General features: G+C 38.2%; 1 pseudogene; it reads left to right on the top strand.

Moving 5' to 3' along the window:
• The first annotated feature begins 17,373 nt into the window (after positions 1–17,373).
• On the top strand, positions 17,374–21,123 carry LOC120274991 (annotated as a pseudogene).
• The last annotated feature ends 563 nt before the right edge of the window (positions 21,124–21,686 follow it).

The following is a 21,686-nucleotide window of genomic DNA, read 5'->3' as shown; positions in this document are numbered from 1 at the left end:
ATTTCTTTGTCAAGATAGTGTCTTGGAGAGAAGTGTTTGAAGGCTTCTAGGAATTATTGCTGGTTTTGTTTTGATCACAATCATAGTTTTTGTTTGTTTAATACCTGTTAAATTTTATATTTTGTAAAAGTGGGCCCTAAATGTGTGCTACATAAGCTTAGGGCCCTTACACCAAAAAATCTCAAGACTTAGTGGCTCAACCCCATTTGTGTCTCAGAGGTTCTATATATATATATATATAATATATTGGGATCCACTATATTGCTCTGATACCATGTTAGATTTCATATTTTGTACTAGTGGACCCTATATAGGTGCTGTTATATTTTATATTTTGGTACTAGTGGGCCCTATATGGGATTTATATGGGCTTAGGGGTCTTACACCAAAAAGTCTCAAGACTTAGTGGCTCAACCCCTATACCTATATATAAACCCATTACACTTCTATCACACAACCGATGTGGTACTATATTTCTAACACCCTCCCTCAAGTTCAACTCGGTCGAACTTGCACAGACTTGTACACCAGAGGTTTGTTTACATGGACTTGTACACTACTTGTGTCTCAGTGGTTCTACACACATGGAGGTCATACACACATGGACTTGTACCACATCGGTAGCTCCACTATATTGCTCTCATACCATGTTAGATTTTATATTTTGGTACTAGTGGGCCCTATATGGGCTTTATATGGGCTTAGGGGTCTTACACCAAAAAGTCTCAAAACTTAGTGGCTCAACCCTTATACTTATATATAAACCCATTACACTTCTATCACACAACCGATGTGATACTATATTTCCAACAGGTGCTACATAAGCTTAGGGGTCTTACACTAAAAGGTCTCAAGACTTAGTGATTCAACCCCTATATCCATATATAAACTCATCACTCTTCTATTACACAACCAATGTGGGACTATATTTCCAACAATACCAATATCTATTTCTATTTATTCCTCCTTGTTCATTTTGGTAAAATCTATCTAAACAGTAATCTTCTAAAGTCACCAAGATGCTATGTTTCTGGAAATCTCTCATCCTTCTTACAAGGAGAAATTTAAGTTAGCCATTCTATGGAATCAGCTTTTTTTTTTTTGTTGGGTAATATTTATTTAGTCATCTTTCTGTTACTTGCTAAATTTTATGAAATATAAAAGACCATTTAGCAAGTAATACATAGTTTTGTGAAGTGAATCAAGCTATTAAATCTACTCTCTTGTACTGAATAATATTTGAACTCTTATTATATAAATAACCTTGACAAACACCATGTTGTTCATGTTGTTCAAAGTAACCTAAACAATATTGTGTTTTTGCTAAATCATTTATTACCATAATAACTTTGATATGTAGACCAGATAGTGAGATATTACCATAATAACTTTGATATGTAGACCAGATAGTGAGATACGCCCTTTTCAGAATTACAATGCTGACGATGAGGAGGTTAAATTAATTCTATGGTTTTTTTCAATTGTTTTAAAACTATATTGTGAGCTGACTGTGATGGTTACTATTCAGCAAGTTGTTGCCTCTCTAATTTTGAGGCAGCAAGGATATTAAACTATACAGGTTCAGCTGTGCAAACAAACAGGCAATTTATTGCAATGCTTTATGTGATGTCATTCAATTCTCTTCAAAAAGAATGGTTTGCAAGACCCGGTATTTTTATTTCAATACTTTATATTGGTCATTTGATTCTCTCCAAAAGAATGGCAAGGAAGACAACATTTTAGGCAATGTCTTATCTTAAACTCATTTTTGGAAATTTTGGAATGGGAAACTTCAACATATTTGGTGTTGTCTGTCTCCTCTAGTAGATGGTGGCTTACTATGACTCAAATTGCTAGCTGCAAGCACTATCTTTCTTTGTTATGAGCATATTAAGATCTTATATTTTGTATCACTTCGAAGTTTTGTATCTTGTAACTATTGCTACTTTTTCGCTGATGTAACTGTTAGAAGAGAGAAGAATGAAAGAAGAGAAGAAAAGAGATGGATCAATGCTCATCTATTACCCAACAAGTGTGATCATGGGGCTTCATATAGAAGCCAAATATACAGGTATACCCATGTATATACATACATATATCTAATATACATACACATATCTAACACCCCCCCCCCCTCAAACTCAAGGTGGATCATGTGTCTTGAGTTTGGACAACATAAAGAGATGCTAATCACGCGTCTGGGCTTTGGTGAAAAAATCAACCACCTGAACCTCGGTAGGAAGATAATGGAGGGACACAGTATGAGCACGGACATGACAACGGGTGAAGTGGGCATCCACACCAATGTGTTTGGTCAACTCATGCTTGACCGGATCGTGTAGCAATCGGAAGGGCTCCCTGCATCATCGCAGGTGAATAGGAATATGAGAATGGATCGAGTACACCAAAAATCACGTGAGAATAGAGCGAATCCAAAAGCACCTCCTGCATCTTGTAGAAGCCAAAAGCACGAACCTCGGCCCTCAATGACTTGGACTTGTAACAGTTTGGTATTTCTTAGTCTTCCAAAATAACAAGTGAAGACCCAAGAAAGATACGATGAGCTGATGATGAGATCCGATCATCGAGTGAGCTGGCCCAAGTAGCATCGTGAATAGGCCTCAGTAGTCAAGGAGTGGATGGTGTGAGTAGAACAAACCTCGCGAGGCAGTACTCGAAGAAGATGTCCATAATGAACAGAGGTGGGAGCCGCAACAAAGCCCGATCGAGAATGTGCACGCATGAGAAATGTCGGGGACGTGTAACAGAGAAGATATACCAAGCTACCCACAAGATGTCGATGGCGGTAGGATCCGGTAAGGGAGTCCCATCGAAGCACGAAGTCGCAAATGCAACTCTATCGATGTAGCGGCGAGTACGAGTATCTCGTCGAGCCGAGGCGAGCAAGAAGATCAAGAGTGTAGCACTGCTTGAGATAGTCGATAGCCATCAGGATGAGATGTGATCTCGATACCGAGAAAATAACGAAGCGGACCTAGATCAGTCATCAAGAAGGTCTCACACGTTTTACGCTTCACAAAAGTAATATGAAAGCGTAATCATCACCGAGTAAGAATCATATCATCCACATACAGAAGAAGAATGATCCGGCCACGAGGTCAAGAATGAATAAAGACTGCCGGATCATGGATGCTCGGAGTAAATCCAGCAGCTTCAACCACCTTGCTAAATCTCTTAAACCAGGCACGAGGAGCCTATTTGAGACCATAGAGAGCGTGGCGAAGGAGACAATCAGATCCTGGAGGCACCTGAAGGCCAGGAGGAGGAGTCATGTAGACCTCCTCCTTTAGGTCCCCATGAAGAAAGGCGTTCTTCACATCAAGCTGATGAAGAACCCACCGACGAACATCGGCAACAACAACTAATGTACGAACAGTGTGCATGTGGGTCACGTGGGCAAAAGTCTCTTCATAGTCACGACCATACTTATGCTGAAAACCGCGAGCAACAAGACGCGCTTTATAGCGCTCGAGAGATCCATCAGAACGGGTCTTCACCCATAGCAGTCCGCCACTCAGGAAAAGAGACAATATCCCATGTATGAGTCTGAGACAAGGCATCAAGCTCCTCAGCCATAGCAGTCCACCACTCAGGAGATCGAACCGCTTCCCTGTAGTTACCTGGCTCAATGACATCTGAGATACTAGTGCTAGAAGAAGCATAACGAACAGGTGGATGTAAAGTGGAGCGATCTCGTAAAGAATAAGGAGGAGAGGATACCTCAAGAGCTGGATCGATAGTAGGAGTTGCGTTAGAGAAAACCGGCACTGGTGGAGTCACAGTGGGATCTCGACGATGGTAAAATAAACGAACTGACGAGTGAGCAGTAGGGAGTGAAGGAGAAGAGGTAGATACGGCAGGAGACTCAACAGATAGTGGAGAAGGAGGATCTAGAGAAGAGTGACTAAGAAGCTCTGGGGAAATGAGGAGAGGAGGAAGGCATAGGGGACGTATCTGCAGGAGAAAAGGGAGGGAAAAGAAAAGAGAGGAACCGAAGGAGAAGGAGACTCAGTAGAAGAATGAGAGGTATAAAAGGGGGTGACTTCATCAAATGTGACATCTCGAGAGATACGAATACGATGGGTAACAGGATCATAGCAACGATAACCTTTATGCTCAAGATTATATCCCAGAAAAACACAAAAGACGGACTGTGCGGTGAGCTTGGTCCGCTCCCGAGGTGAGAGCAAAACAAAACAACGACAACCAAAAACACGAAGATGATCGTAGCGAGGAGGTGTTCCATGAAGACACTCCCCCGAGCTGCGATCATGAAGATGAGAGGAAGGTTGAAGGTTAATTAGATAAACAGCTGTACTAACAGCATCAGCCCAAAAGTGAGGAGGGAGAAAAGCACCAAGAAGAAGAACACGGGCCGTCTCTAAGATATGACGATTCTTGCGTTCAGCTACCCTATTCTGAGGATGAGCCCCAGGACAAGATAATTGAGGCAAGGTGCCCTCAGAAGATAAAAGAGCACGAAAAGCCTGAGAAATATATTCACCACCCGAGTCAGATTGAAAGATCTTGACTGAGGCAGCAAAGTGGGTGTGAACCATGGCTATAAAAGATCGATAAATAGACAATAATTGACTACGATTATGCATAAAGTAGATCCAAGTAAAGCAAGTGTAGTCATCAATAAAAATAACATAATAGCGGTTACCTCCTTTAGAAACAAAAAAAGCAGGACCCCAAACATCAGAATGAATAAGTTCAAAAGGTGCAGTAGTGACCAAGACGATATCAGAGGAAGGAGAGAGCTCCTAAGACGCCAAGACGAACAAGAGATGACGGGAGCTAGGGAGGAACACAAGTGACCAAGACGATGATGCCACATATGATGAGATAAAAAGCAGAGTACGCATGAGCGATGAATACACTTAGTTGAAGATGACAGATGAAGAGTATCCAACACATAGACTCCATCATGGCGGCGGCCAGCTCCAATCACCGTCCTACTGTGATCATGCACACGACATGAGGTACGATAAAAAATAACCTGACAACCATAATCAGTAAGCTGACTAACAGACATGAGGTTCATGGATAAACGAGGAACATGAGAGACAGAGGGAATAGAAAAGAAAGTAGAAGAAAATTAGCCAGTAGATGAAATAGGGAGAAGGGTGCCATCAGCAGTACGAACATGTGTAACATGTAAGGGAGGATGGGAATGATGAAGATGAGTGGCATCAGGAGTCATGTGAAGAGAAGCACCTGAATCAAGAAACCAAAGAGGACAGGAACTACCTGGAGCAGAAGGAGGAATCTGAGCCGACCGTGCATGGCCAGTGGAGTCTGCTAGATGAGACTATTGAAACTGTCGAAACATCGCCAATAACTGATGATCGGCAGGAGACAGCGAAGGAGAAGATGATATAGCTGGAGATGGTGGAGCAAGAGAGACCTGGACAGAATGTGCCTGCTGGTGAGAGTGAGGCAGTGAAGGAGCAGTACGTGGAAGTCCGCGCTGTTTCTTCCGACACTCACGCTCAAGATGACCAAACATGCCACAGTAGTGACAAATCATAGTGCGTTTCAGCCTAGTAGAAGAAGAAGGCCGAGATGAGACAGAAGGTGCCGGGGGTCTAGTAGATGAGGACAAAGAAGAGACAGAAAGAAGGCGAGGAACAGCAAGAGCACTATCTCCCCCTGTGAAGGCAGCCCGGAGATGGGTTTCCTCAGCACGAACAAAGGTGAAAGCATCATCCAAAGAATAGACCGATGGAGCATGCAGTAATTGAGCCCGAGTTTGCTCAAACTCAGGACGAAGGCGCATAATGAACTCATACATACGGCGTGTCTCATCATGACTACGACGACGTGAGCAAGACTCAGAACAAGTAAGGATCCGGGCAGCATGAACAGCACAATAAGGAGGAGTCAGAGCATCAACTCGACGCCATAAAGGCACAATCCGACTATAGAAGCGGCCGACAGTGTCCTCGCCCGTCGAAGACTAGAGAGAGTCTTATATAAAGTGTAAAGTTGCGCCTGACTGGAACCACAGTAACGGCGCTCAGGATAGTCCCACATCGCCCGAGCGGTGGGAAGATCGAGAATCGAGTAATGCGAATATCAAGAGTGATGGTTTGACGGATCATCATCTTGGCCATAGAGTCATCAAGCGCCCATTTTCTCAAACTCGCGCTCAAATGGCGTGAAAGAAGAGCAAAGGCCTCGGTGGAGGAGAGTGGTGTCGTGATAGAAGGGCGATGGGAGCGTGACTCGTACCATCAACATGGCGAAGAACGCGTATGCCATCGAGAATACGCTTGATGGTGAGCCGCCAAGCGATGTAGTTGGTGCCGTCAAGTACCACATCAGAATGATGGAGATTGCGGTGACACATCTCAGGTGGCACACTACTAAGTCCATAAGCATTCATATATATATATATATATATATACTCTCTAAGCGCATGCATTTATCGACTAATATCGCCTAAACCCCTAATCACGTGAGTACAGTAAAAACTCACATCAGTGTCTTTTGCTTTTTGAATGGAATGAGTCAGTTCAATTGTCTTCATGTGCTTGGAGAAGACACAAAAGGCTTTATTCTTGGGGAAAGGATGGAAAAAGAGGTGGAGGCTGGGCGACAAGATAGCGATCAACAGTCTCCGGCGAGTGATGGCGGCCGGTCGGCGAGCGGCACGGGCGTGGGCGTGGTGTTGGGCGCAGTGTCGGGCACCTGGCTGGGCCGGGCGCGGCTCGGGAAGCAGTGTTGGCCGAGCTGCCGGATGACCGGAGATGGGAGTTGGTGGCGAGTGTGGGCCGAGCGCAGGGCGTGGCTTGGACCGGGAGATGGGAGTTGGTGGCGGGTCGTGGCTGAACGCGGGGCGTGGCTTGGTGCGGGTGCTGGTGCGCGGGTTGTGCGCGGCGTGGTTAGGGGTTGTGCGTAGTAGGATGAAGAAAGTATGAATAAGGAGATGAAAAGAGGAATAAAAGAAGGGGGAAGAAGACAGGACTAGTGAAGTGTAGAGATGGCCGGAGAGATGGCCGGAGAAAGGTACCTAGTCTGATACCATGTTAGAAGAGAGAAGAATGAAAGAAAAGAAGAAAAGAGATGGATCAATGCTCATCTATTACCCAACAAGTGTGATCATGGGGCTTCATATAGAAGCCAAATATACAGGTATACCCATGTATATACATACATATATCTAATATACATACACACATCTAACAGTAACACGTTTCTTGAATTCTTGAATGTTTGGTGGAACTTTTCATAACACTGTTTACTGGAACTGAACTGATACATCTCTTGTCCAACATAATGTTGCCATTTTTGTGGTCGCAAGGGTTATTAATGCACTTAGTTTATCTAACTTGATTGATTGCTGATGTGAGATTTAATGGATGAGCAGGTATGTGGCTGTTGGAACAGCTTGGCTCAGTGGTGTATGTGCTTTCATCAAGGTGGCCAAGGCTGGTCATGTGAGACTGATACCCAAACCAGATAGAACTTCCAACTGGCAGTATCCAACACTTGACTGCAAAGATAACAAGCTCGAAGGCTTCACTTAATTTGCACACTGAACTCTTGCAGCACTTGCACTACCTAATTTTCTGGTGTCTTTGATTTCGGTTAGTTTTGAAAGTTAAAATGAGTCTTGACTAGCCGATCTTGTTCAAATATTCCATTTTATAAATGTTCCTTCAATGATTTGAAATAAATAGATTCTTTCTCTATTCAATTCCTTTGAACTGTCAAATTTTAAATATTTTGCAAATACAAATACCTATCAGGAAATTTTGATCTGCTAACTAATATTGCTATCTTCTCACTAATATTAAATTAAAGAAGTTTAAATATCACTGCAGCACATCATCTTTTGATGTCTCTGATATGGTTAGTTTTGAAGATTGAATGAGGCTTGGTTCAACTCTTTCAACCATACGCAAATGAAAATACCTATTGAGACATGTTGCTGTCTTCTTGTTTTCTATTGTTATCAATAGAATCCTGTCATTGCTTCATGAGTTGGGTGATGTTGACGTGCAAAATAGCATAGCAGAGGAATTTGATTGATTTGCAGCATCAAGTTAATGGTGCGAGATGTGTGGGATTGAGTCTTCATGTTGTGACTTGTTGTTTTTATACCTATTAATGTTAAGCTCTGCTATTTCTCCTTCATTTTTCTCATGTTCCTTCCTCACTGTTTTTGGGAGTGTAGTCGAATCAAATTGGGTGTTGGTGCTAGCATTGAAGTGAATATATAGGGGCTTGTAATTTGTATTGTTAGACAGATACATTCTTTCATCTCTTCTACCTATACCCCATATGCTTTAGGTGGGGTCATTGAAAGATACAGTGGTGCTTTTTAAGATGTTGATAATTTGAATGTGTCTGTCCTGTTATTTTGTTTTTCTTGCACTACCAAATTTAAATGATTATCAAGTTCACCTCTGCATGTTATTTAACAGTACACAGCAAACGTGAAATCCTTTTTCATGCAATCATTAGAGTGTGGAAATGTGGTGTGGCACTTGCCTGCACATTACACAAATGCTCAAAGATACTATGTAATGCAATTCTTTTGGTTTCCTGGAGCAGCACTTTTCAAACTGATCATCATGCATTTCATTTAATTAGGTATTCTGAGTCTTGAAGTTATCACAAAGTGCTTTTTATGGTTTATTTGGAAATAGTTATCTGAATGCCGGACTTCTCTTCATTTTGGACTTTTTGCTGTGTATCTCTCAACTCTCCAGTGTTGCATAGCCTCTCATCCAAGATTGGTAGTTAAAAATGGTTAAACTGTTGATGACACCAATCACATTTAGAGGTGACACATGATATGAATAGAGAAAAGCTGGAACTTTCAAGTTTGCCATAACTCTGTTTTTTCTTTACCTCGGGTTTTTATGTTCATTTCCTAGTATTGTACATATATTGTGTTAAAGGTAAAAACTGATACTTTTTAGGTTCTCTCTTCAATGTCACTTTTCATTAGAAGATTGCAGCAACAAGTATCCAGGGAAAGTAACATTGACCCGATGATGGAGTTTTTGCTGACATGGCGAAAGGTATATGGGAATAATTTTTGTGGTTGATGTTTACAAGTTACAAGTTAATATGCCTGACAAGTTTGATCATGGAAGGAAGAGTATTAGAGAATTGAGATGTGTTCTTTTTCATAATCTGATTACATGATCTCCTGATGATTAATACTATTTGTATGATTATAGTCACAGCCATTTTTTAAATCATTTTGACTCTGTGTGAATTTCATCCCTCAAAATCTGCTGATATGTAGATTGTCATATGTACTCTCCAACTGTTGCAAATTGATTGATTCAGTTTATTAGTTTTTTTTTTCCTTTTACAAGAATAAAATTGATCACTGACTTTGATTTCCATGTTGAATAATGGCATAATATCTTCATGAATTAATGGGTATTGACTCTTTGTGGCTTGGCATCATTTGACTCTGGGAAGCACGCGGCCTTGATCTTGACATGCACAACCACTTTAGATAATGATCCACTGCAGTAGATTAGCTAGATGATTACTGTATCATTTGCTTATTTTTAAATTTAACAACACCTCTTGCGTGTAAGCTTATATGGTGCTTTACATTCTACTAATATCATACTTAATTAGTATTTAGTACATATATACATCAGCTTGGTGGATGAATTCGGTAATCCTTCATATCTTTAAACAATGCAATGATGATGCTTTTTCTTCTTGTGCTTGTGGGGTAAAGTATGACTTTCTCCAAACAACCCTTCAAATAGGAGTGTTCTTGTACAATGTTGTTTTTATTCTTTCCTAAAGACAAACCCGGTAAAAGCTTAGGACACCCCGTAGAAGAAAACAACATCATGCATCTTTAGAAACCAACCATATTTGAACATTGTTACTTACTTTATGCCCATGTGTTCCCCAGAATTATAATACTTGGCCATGTTGTGATGGATGATGTTCCTGTTATTTCTGCAGAAAAAAAAAACTACTTGTGAAATATAGATGGTCTTTTGATAGATAAAGAAGGGAAGAAGGGAGTAGGTGTTTGGAATGAAGCTTGCTCCAAGATCCTTCGACAAATAGTAAACTTTTATCGATGAACTTTGTCGTCAGGGGGATCTCGGACCAGGCTTCGTTCCTCACACTTATGACTTCCATTTCAAACAAGGTAAGTTGTTATAGCATGACTGTTTTTTCTTCAATCTGAATGCTTGCAGGTCACTGATAAAACAGTAGTAAAGTTTTCGACAGACAACATGGCATGCAAAATTTCCTGATACTCTATTATGGGGGCAGAAGCTTCAGTATATTTGCACATCATATTATTATTATTATTATTATTATTATTATTATTATTATTATTATTATGCTAAAACTCTTGGTTTTTATTGCAGAAGATCATGGAGTTGTCACAAGTACAACTTACTAGTACTTTCTTATATTTATCTATTTCTAAATTTGTTTTAGGATCTTTTGGATTGGCCTAGTGAAAACCAAAAAACCATTTTTGTAAGATATTTTTTTTCTTTTAAAATTATTTTTGAAGATTGTATGAATACATTGAATAGTTTGGATGGAAGAAAAATATTTTCTTTTTAAGAAATAAGCACATGGTTTGTTCATTTTATTTAAAAAAAAATACTTTGACAGTAAAATATTGTTAGGATTTTTTTTTTCTTTTTGTAAAAATGTCATTTTTCTTGATAATTAAGTGCTTGTCGGTTGGTTTGAGATGGAGAAAAGTTAGTATTTTTTTTTTCCAAAAAATGGATATATCACTTAGCAGTTTTTTTCCCGCTTTGGTGTAATTTTTTCTTTTCTTAGTGGTTTTTTCGTTAGTGTTTATGTTAATTTTTCCAAAAATTTAATAAAACCTTTGCTTAAAAAAACAATTTAAAATTTAGTGAGCAGCATTAATATTTCAGTTTATAGTTAATTACTAAAAAAAAAGTTTATATTAAAGTAAGAAAAAGAGCAACTTTATTCACAAGAAAAGAATTGCTCTAAAGAGTTCTTACAAATTTTAACCGATAAAGAGCATTTTAATTGATTTGTGGCCCTTGCATTTGCCGACATTTCAAATATACATAATATCTTGGCCAAATATTTGTAGGTTGAAAGTGTTCTCTGTGGGTGAACTTGGATAAGCCCACACACATAACAAAGCTTGCAATCGAAATCATGGCCTCAACAACTTTTTCTTTTTTTATTAATTCTTAATAATAATTCCAAATGTTGCATGAATTGTACGTGATATTACCAAATGTAATAATAAAACAAAAAGCCTCATTTTTTTTTTTTTAAGAAATGTGGATTTGTCAACATTGGGCTAATCCAACCGTTAAGATACTTTGTTCCCGCGCAAAAGGTTTTGTATTCAATTCCCCATAACTCATGGTAAGCAAAGTCCTCTGTGCACAAACGGTGGGGGTCTCCTATGCACAAGGTGTCAAAAAATATTTCCGATGTGGAAGCAAATTTGCAACCCAATCCCTTTATTGTCAAATGAGAGTGTATGATCGGACTATCAATTTTCTGTTGTGCATAAGTCTCTAATTGTTGTATTTGTCGCATTTTGTCATGAAAAAAAAGCCATTAAATGAGATAAATAATCAACTATTTTATTATAGAAGTGGTCTTCACTTGTATTCTCAAATAGAAAATCGTGAACAATATGATTAAATTACTAAAATTGTAATTATTTTAAAAATATAATCATAACTTCTTTTTAAATTCTATCAATAATTTGTACATTAAAAAAATGTATTCTATAATTGAAAGCACAAAAGACCGAAGAAAAGTGTAATCTATATGGCAATATATCCAAAGTTGATTTTGCTAGCACTTTTGATACAATCAATTAAAAATTCTTATTGAAGATTCTTGTGGCTAAAGACTTTTGGCCTCGTTGGCTTAGTTGGATTGAAGCTATCCTTACCTCCTCAAAGGCAAATATTATTGTAAATGAAACACCTCAGGGATGCGTCCATCACTAACATGGATTAAATTAGAGAGATCTTTTTCCCTTTCTTGTTTGTGTTGGCCACTAATTCCATTAATGCTATATTGACCCATGCAGTTAATTCTGAAATAGTTTATTAAATATTTCTCAATAATTGGCGAAAATTTGGCCACCTTCAATACATTAACAATTTTCTCATTCTCTTGTGAGTGTGTGTGTTTTGGGGGAGGGTGAAAAGGCTCACTGCCACTTATCTATTTGGTATCTCAATCTTTGATAAACACCCTCCATCATTAAGACTGGGTGAAGCTTGTCCTTTCTATATGGTCTTACCTCTTAAGATGGAAAACCAATATTTCTCCTATGGAAAGAGCATTCATTCTTCTAAACTCAATTCTCTTTTTAACACAAGCCTAATAGATGTCAAACTTCAAATTATGAAATTATATAATCCAAGTGATTGTTAAGTTCAGAAGAACATTCTATGATATGGACCTAATATTGGGCCCAAGGGGAGTTTTTCTTGTGTCGTTTGTAAACGAATATGTAGATATCATAATCGTGAGCGATAAAGTATTATTGACATCCATGATTCTAATAATACCTTTTTGGTCAAAATGGATGGTTTGTTTTAGCTAGGTTTGGTACTAATCTTAGATTATTTAATCTGACTACTATCATAGAGATTGAACCTCCATCATACCCATCACGAAATATCTTTCAACCATCAACCTTCATTAACGATTTTCTAATCGAGCTAATTTCCTTTTTCCCTCCTTTAAGGGAAACCCATTCTCTATCCTGGTGAAGCTTATTCATCAATACTACCCCCTCTTTTTCGAATGAGGTGATTCTAAACACTAGAATCTCCAAAGTAATCTGGTCTTTTTTTTATCTTTTTGCCATTTTCTCAGTTATGGAGTCTCAGATGTCCTTTTAAATCAATTCTTTGAAAAGGCCCCTATCCTTGAAAAATTATTATATTTAATTAGTGGGTTTGAGATAATAAAATCTCTATCTTAGATAATCTTGTCAAGCATAGGTATAATGGTTTGCCTATCACTATATGTATGCTTTGTCATACTACTGTGGAAATAGTAGACTATTTATTATTACAGTATGTTGCATGCATGCTTTGCCTTTTTATTGTGGAAGTGATAGACCATTGATTATTGCAATGCCCTTTTGCTTCCAAAATCTAGAAATCACTTTGGTTAAATATTTGGCTTTACTAGTTATCCCACTTCTCTTTAATTAAGGATTGGTTGTCTAAAAAGAGCTAACTTGCTCCATGAGACACAAGACAGCCTAAGAATATCTCATTTGGGCAATTTGGTTGAAAAGGTGCATAAACCACGAGTTTATTGTAAAAAAGGAGAGAAGAACAACATGAACAACAACTAAAATAAATTAACATAACAAACTAAAATCACTAGTGATGAAAAACAAAGGACAAGGAAATACAACAACAACAACAACAACAACAACACAAAAAAGAGAGCTAAAAAGGAGGGGGCAAGTACCACGAACTGGGGGAGGCGGGCTGAAGGTAAGCAAGTGAAACTAGGCACCATCGAGGGGAACATTTGGCTCACTAGCCGTAGCTGGCAAAACATTGGGCTCATTGGTCTGGAGCAGGAGCAGTAAGGGGGTCTGAATGCCTAATATCCATAAACACCAGGCTACGCTCGATCGTGGGCAGGGACTCTTTCGAGCTGAGATTTAGTCGATGCAGAAGCTACATTGATCCAAGTGATGAGCAAACAATCAATCTTACAACAAACATAATTAAAATTTAGAACTGCAGGATTAAAAATGCGACTATTGCGCTCAGCCTAGATAGCCCAACAAGCCCTTGTTAGGAGAAGAACTAGGGATTTAGAGGAGAGAATGTCATTCATCCCCTAAGAGGTCCAGAGCTCCGACTAGGGTGAAGGGAATTGACACACGAAAAAACTCAACGAAGTGTTCCCATATTCTGCTAGAAAAAGGGGCAACTAATTAAGAGATGTATAATCTCTTCCACAGCAGCGTCATAGAGAACACAAGTACTAGTGGTGATTCTATTACAACCCCACTTGGCCAAAATAGCTTGGGAAAGGATTTTATTGTTCAGAGCCAACCAGAAAAAGGCTTTAACTTTGAGAGGATAGGAGCCTTGCCAAAAGGACTTGCCAAAAGCACAGCAGACCCCTACTATCAATGAGGTAGGTGTAGAAAGATTTAACCAAAAAACCTTTGTTACATCATCTCCAAGACCTAGAGTCCCTTCTACTAGAAGAATCAAAGGATAGAGACAGCTGCAGAGGAAGAAGCTCCGGGAAGTTTAGATCTGGATCAGACTAAAAGAAGGATGCTACCGAGAAGAGGGGGTCTCTCCATCTGGCGAAAAGATCTGCCATTTGTACTTTATGAGGGAGCCCTCGAGCCAACAGTCGAGCCAAAACGAAGAATCACTTCCATCATTAATGGAAATCTCAATGGTAGTGAGGAAGGTTGAGAAGGCCTTTCCAGAAAAAGGACTTGTGTCTAGGTAAAGAATGGAAAAAGTGTGATCAAACCCCCGTTCGGCGCATAATTAAAGAAAATGTTAGCATACCAGCAAGGTTTGCGACAACTGGAAACTTTCTACCACCATTTACCCAACAACGCCTGATTAAAAATAGTCAAATTGAGAATTTCCCAACCACATTAGTCCATTTGGCTTACAAATTTAAGGCCAGGAAACTAAATGGCATTTGGGTCTAAACAAGTCCCAACCACTCTAAAGTAAGTCGAGGCGGATCCTATTAATATGACGATCATATCCATTTGGGCAGCTCGAACACAAACATCCAGTTGGTGGGTATAGAAGAGAGAACAAAGTTGAACAAAATAATGCGACCTCCAAGCGAGAGGTAACGGTTCTTCCATGTTGAAAGATGGTTGCTAATAGACAAATTGAGCCAATCTTGCTTACGAGGGTGGTACCCAGAGAGCGGGACACCAAGGTAGACCATTGGGAGTTGGTTGATCGAGCAGTTAGTGTAGCAACATCTCTAGCATCAGGGAAAATACCGAGAGTGGTCTAGTAAAGACAACTTTTCTAAAAGTTGACTGTCATGCCCTAAATCCCTTCAAAGAGAAGTAAAATGAATTTGAGAATTCTAAGATCTTCTAGCCCTCGGTCGTTAGTATATTGCAGGTGGCACATATTACCGTGAGTGCCCAGAGGTACACCAGAAAGAATTCTAGAAGAGAGGGAGTGAGAACACATATCGCTGAGAACATCTGTCACCAGGACAAAAAGTAACAGAGAAAAGGGGGTTGCCTTGATGAAGACCGCGTTGATAGTGCACATAACCCACATTAGAGACATTAATGAGAATGTCAGCTTTAGAAGATACCATGATGGAACAAATCCATGATATCCATTTGATGCCAAAACCCTTGGCGGTAAGTATGTCGAAAAGGAACTCCTAGTCCACAGTATCAAAGGCTTTGGCAAAGTCTACTTTGAAGATGTGACCTTTTCAGTTTGCGTTAAATGTTATCAGTGATGCTTCTACCTTTAATGAAGGCGGATTGAACATTATCAACCAAGGAATTAATCACAAGGCTAAGTTGGGAGGCCAAAATCTTAGAAATGATTTTTCAATGGGAGTTGATGAGACTAATGGGGCGGAAGTCTCCAACCATAGCATCACCCATCTTCTTAGGGATAAGGACAATGTTAGCCCAATTGATACGTTCCAGGTTTGCATTACCAACAAAGAAATCTTGGCAAAAGCGAGAAAGATCTGGATGAATAAAGTCCCAATGTTTTTGAAAGAAAGGCTAGAGGGAAACATTGGGGGCCGGAGCCTTGTTAGCATCCAGCTCAAAAGTTGCCTTTTTAATTTCTTCCAAAGTAAAAAGGGTTTCCAAGGCACTAAGATTGATTTGGGATTTATGGAAGAAAAGATGAGACCAATCAGCTAAACAACGAAAGTCTCTTTTAGAACCAAATTGAGAACGAAAGTAATTAGCAAAGGTAGCTTCAATAACCCTATCGTCCTCGAACCATTCATCCTTCGAAAGAATGCAGGTGATATGATTTTGGTTGCTGCAACCATTGGCGATTTTTTGCCAACACTATTGCACGAATATTTTGGAACATATCGTTGGGGTGGAATAATTGCATAATTAATAATGATTTTAACTAGCCCTATCAACTCTCATTGAAATTAATCTTATGTTCATATTTTGGTTATATGCAACACTAAATGTGAAAATGAACAAGTTGAAAGCTTTAATACCCACAATCAAGCACAGTCTTGACTTTTTTTTTGGCTCCCCTTATGATGTGGGTGAGCGTATGAGCATGATTTCAGATCCAACAAATAAAGATTGACATATGTATTGATTGAGAGGGTTCAATTTGGCACACAGTGCTTGATCTCCTCAATCAATTGTCATTTAGCCGGTCTCGGTGTTTTCATTTATATAACTTACATATTTTTTTTTAAATCCGATATTTTCATCACTATTTTAATATGTGTATTTATTTTTTATTTTAATATATTTAAGATTTATCTATTTTTTTAAACAAAATCCATAATGATTAATGGGCCACCATAAAAAAAATACCCAATTTACACATTTTTTTTTCACTTGAAAATGTAAATCTATTGTGAACTCAGAGATTCTGTCTGTTTATAAATGTATCCTTGGAACATTAAATTGAAGCACATGCCTCAGGGTAATAAATAAATACATAAATAAATAAATTTCTACCCTCATCTGCATGATCTTTAAATAAATACATAAATAAATAAATTTCTCCTCTCATCTGCAAGATCTCTAAATAAATACATAAATAAATAAATTTCTCTCTCTCTCTGTCTCTCTCTGTCTCTCCAACTGCAAAGGTCCTTTATTTTATAGAAAGTCAATCAATGTGACAAAGAGGTTCGGACTTAAAAATTAAATCTGACTTTTTTTTTTATGTTCTCTATTAATTTGTTTCCTAGTTGCGTGCACGTAATTATAGTCCACCCTTTGACTCCATGCAACGGTGTAAGTCTTCAAAATGGCAAAAAATCCAATTTGATATACATACACTGGCAATCATGTGCCAGATACTAATAGAAAGTCTAGTTTGTGGACTTCGAAATAATAAAAAATAGAAGAGAATCTGAGATGGCTATTGGCTGGCAATTAATGGCCAATTGCATCGTTTTTCTCACCTTCTTTGGAGGGCCAATAACTAGCAAGAGATGATGCATGAGAAAAATTCCAGCCTTTAATGTTTTAACATGGAAGACAGTAAGCACTACAAAACAATCTTCAAATCTCCGAACCACATGTCCATCAAAACATTAAAGGCTGGAATTATAAAAAGGACAAATGTCGTTTAACAAAAGATTATAAAAAGGATAGACATATACATCAGTTTCAATGGCACTTCACTCCCATTTCATGTACAGTCCTATATATATATATATATAATACGCCAGCTTAAAGCAGATAAACCCCTCTGTGTATTCACATTAATGTTTGGTAAGAACTTCATCTCATCATTGTAGATTTCTTCAATGTTTTCTTTCATATATGATGCATGAGCACATTGCTTTACATTTCGTAGCCTTAGATTTCAGCATTTCTGTTGTTCACATGATCTCAAGATGCTGTTGATGTGCTCATATCATTCTGTGCTTGGTTTTTCCTGATGGGATTACATGGAATTCAATAATGAAAACAATGTGTTTTAGCAAATGCTTTAGTTTGTCTGAATTTTTTTTATTGAAACCTTTCATTAATCATTACATGCTAGTATGCTACCACTATTCTGGGCAACCCAAAAAGCAATGTTTATGTCCTAAATATTTTCTGAAAACTCTATCTTGTTTGGCTTTTCCTTAGTATTTTGATGAGGCTGATGATGGAGGGCTTTGGACTCAGAAGAAGAAGTGTTTTTTATGCCTTCATCTTCTTTTGCTGCTGGGGAGTGATTTCAGGAGCAGCACAGTATGTCAAGTACAAGGATCCTAAGAAGCCATTGAATGTTAGAATAAATGACTTATTAGGAAGGATGACTCTTGCTGAGAAGATCGGCCAAATGACGCAAATCGAAAGGAAAAATGCAACAGCTCAAGTGATTAATAAATACTTCATAGGTCTATATATATATATATTTGAAGTTTATAACAAGATTGATTTGCATAGTAAAGGATGGTTTTTTTTTTTTTGCTGAATTTGACTTGTTGTTATTCAGGGAGTGTTTTGAGTGGTGGAGGCAGTGTACCATTTCCTCAAGCTTCTGTTGAAACTTGGGTGAATATGGTGAATGAAATGCAAAAAGGAGCCATGTCTACTCGTCTCGGAATCCCGGTGATTTATGGTATTGATGCTGTCCATGGACACAACAATGTCTACAAAGCTACTATCTTCCCGCACAATATCGGTCTTGGAGCTACCAGGCAAGTTTATCTAATGGTTTCATCTCAACTTCATTGAACAAGTTGCATTTGAAACTGGAATTGGCTGTATGAATTGGCAAGCAACAATGAAAAGAAATTTTATACCAATGTCCTCATGTTTCAAATTATTTTTTTTCATATTTCTGTTGTTCCTATGTTGATAGTGTTGCTTTGAATGACTCTTAAGAAATTTCTCTGATGCATATTGGATAGAGATCCAGCACTTGTGAAGAAGATCGGAGCTGCAACTGCTCTTGAAGTTAGAGCTACAGGGATTCCCTATGTCTTTGCACCATGTGTCGCGGTAAATTAAGCTCAAATTCTCTATTCTTCATTTTGGTTATGTACAATAATGTGATCGCTCGTGTGATATATACAACGTAATGCTAAGATCTCATATTTTTGTCTTTTCATTGAACATTTTCAGGTTTGTAGAGATCCAAGATGGGGTTGATGCTTTGAAAGTTTTAGCGAAGATCCAAAGATTGTCCAAGAAATGACAGAGATCATTCCTGGTCTCCAAGGAGAAATTCCCGCAAATTCAAGAAAAGGAGTCCCTTTTGTTGCTGGACCGTAAGAATCACCCCAATCTCACACTCGTAATTAATATTGCTCCTTGCGTTATCTTGATTCGTACTTTGAACCTAACTCTCAAGTATTAGTTGCTCAACCCATGGAAAATAAACCTCATGTACTTGGATCAAATTTTCATTTTGCATTTATGTAGGAATAATGTTGCATCATGTGCAAAGCATTACGTCGGTGATGGTGGAACACATAATGGTATTAATGAAAATAACACGATCATCAGTCAGCATGGATTGCTCAGCATTCACATGCCACCTTACTACAATGCCATTATCAAAGGTGTCTCCAGTGTGATGGTTTCGTATTCAAGCTGGAATGGGGTTAAGATGCATGCCAACCATTATCTAATTACTGATTTCCTCAAGAACAAACTTCGTTTCAGAGTTAGTGTTTTCATCTTACTGAAAATTATCATCAGTTACGATTACTAGTTAATGCGCCTAAGTCTTGCATATCTGTGAATTTCACATGTCACAGGGGTTTGTGATCTCTGATTGGCAAGGCCTTGATAGGATTACCAACCCCCTCATGCTAATTACTCTTATTCAATTCAAACTGGAGTTCATGCTGGCATTGACATGGTAATTTCTTGTATTTTGTCCTTAGTTCATGAACCGATAACTTTGAATGAGCGATGTCTCTTATTTTTTGAAACGTTTTTTTTTTCTTTTTTAATCATGATTTTGAAGGTAATGGTACCCTTCACCTACACCGAGTTCATCGATGATCTTACCGTCCAAGTCAAAAACGGTATCATTCCAATGAGTCGAATTGATGATGCTGTAAGAAGGATTCTTCGGGTGAAATTCACAATGGGACTCTTTGAGAAGCCTTATGCTGACCTTAGCTTAGCGGATGAGCTTGGAAATAAGGTTGCAAAACTTTGCCTTAATCCTACAAACATAACAACCTCATGTATTTCAAATGAAATGACCAATGAAATACCATCAGCATTTTTTTTTTTCTTTTACTTTAATTTAAGGATGTCAGACTGTCTGTTATCACTAATACTTTCTATATTTTACTCAGGAACACAGGGAATTGGCCAGAGAAGCTGTGAGGAAATCACTGGTACTTTTGAAGAATGGAAAGCCTGGTAATGAGCCAATGTTGCCACTACCCAAAAAGGCGAAGAAAATCCTTGTTGCCGGCATTCATGCTAACAACTTGGGCTATCAATGTGGAGGATGGACAATTCAGTGGCAAGGGCTTAGCGGCAACAACCTCACCGCTGGTAGTTAACTCATTCTCCGCAAAATTTGCATTCTTAAGAGTAGGGGAAAAAAAAGGAGCTTATATATAGCACATTGAAAACAAAGAACATGAACTGGGTTAACGTTGGAAAATATGTGAGACCTTAAATATATGGAAATTAAAAAGTAAGAATTAATGCTCACCTATACTTATGGCACAACTTATAAAGTATCAATGAGCAAGAAATGATACTTACCTATGTTAAAGTACAAATACACCCTATAGAGTAGCATATGCATGAATGCATTTATTCTTTTATCCTTTTTTTTTTTTACTGTTTCATATAATCATATATGAAACATAGTGTAAAAAGTAAAAACAAATTGAAACTTCTCAGCATTGATGGTCTTTGTGTGTGTGTGCATAGGAACACCAATTCTTGATGCTGTGAAATCTACAGTCGACCAGAAAACTGAAGTCATATACTCTGAGAATCCTGATGAAGACTTTATAAGAAAAACCGGCGCCTCTTTTGCCATAGTAGCAGTTGGAGAGCCCCCATACGCGGAGGGATTCGGTGACAGTTTGAATCTCACAATCCTCAGCCCCGGACCAAAAATAATCAAGAATGTGTGTGGCATTGTCGAGTGTGTAGTCATTGTGATCTCCGGGAGACCAGTTGTCATCGAGCCTTATGTCGACATGATAGACGCTCTTGTAGCAGCATGGCTTCCTGGCACAGAAGGCCAAGGAGTAGCTGATGTTCTGTTTGGTGATTATGGTTTCTCTGGTAAGCTTTCAAGGACTTGGTTCAAGACTGTTGATCAATTGCCAATGAATGTTGGTGATCCTCATTATGATCCTCTGTATCCTTTAGGCTTTGGCCTCACCACTCAGCCAGTACTGAAACAAAACTAGTAATTCTTGAAAGAAAAATAAAAAAAAAAGGCTTCAAGTTTGTTTTCAATAAGAGTTTGCACTCTATTATGATTATTGAACATCATATTTCCTGCTTATGTTATCTCTCAGAAATTAAATGCATAAAACAGAGGTGGTTATAGTTTATGCCATCATGCTCAAAATTTCAGTAGATATTGAAGTTCTTTTATTTGATCAGTAATATAGAGACATTTGGACCAACAATATGTGTTTAATCAAGACAATGTGGGTCTACTGAGATTGTGGATTTGTGAAATCTTTTGTGAAAGAGAGTACAACCAAACTCTCTTTCTTTCTGTCTTTTATTTTTTTAAGATTTCTTTTTTGACTGGGGTTATGATAAAAAGATAAACATGAGCGCTCATTGGGAGGACAAAAGAATGGGTTTGCTTTTGAGTTGGATATATGCTTAACACTACTCGCAAGTAACAAACTTGAGGAACAAGAACAAGTTTTCTGGTTTTTCTAATATATATATATATATATATATATATATATACAAATTTTAATTTATATCTGAATTCTCATTTTTTTATTTTTTTAAAAACTATTATTTAGAA

Source organism: Dioscorea cayenensis, chromosome 13, assembly GCF_009730915.1.
Source record: "Dioscorea cayenensis subsp. rotundata cultivar TDr96_F1 chromosome 13, TDr96_F1_v2_PseudoChromosome.rev07_lg8_w22 25.fasta, whole genome shotgun sequence".
NCBI lineage: Eukaryota > Viridiplantae > Streptophyta > Magnoliopsida > Dioscoreales > Dioscoreaceae > Dioscorea > Dioscorea cayenensis.
The sequence above is the reverse complement of the archived record's forward strand: the minus strand, read 5'-3'. Positions and strand labels throughout refer to the sequence as shown.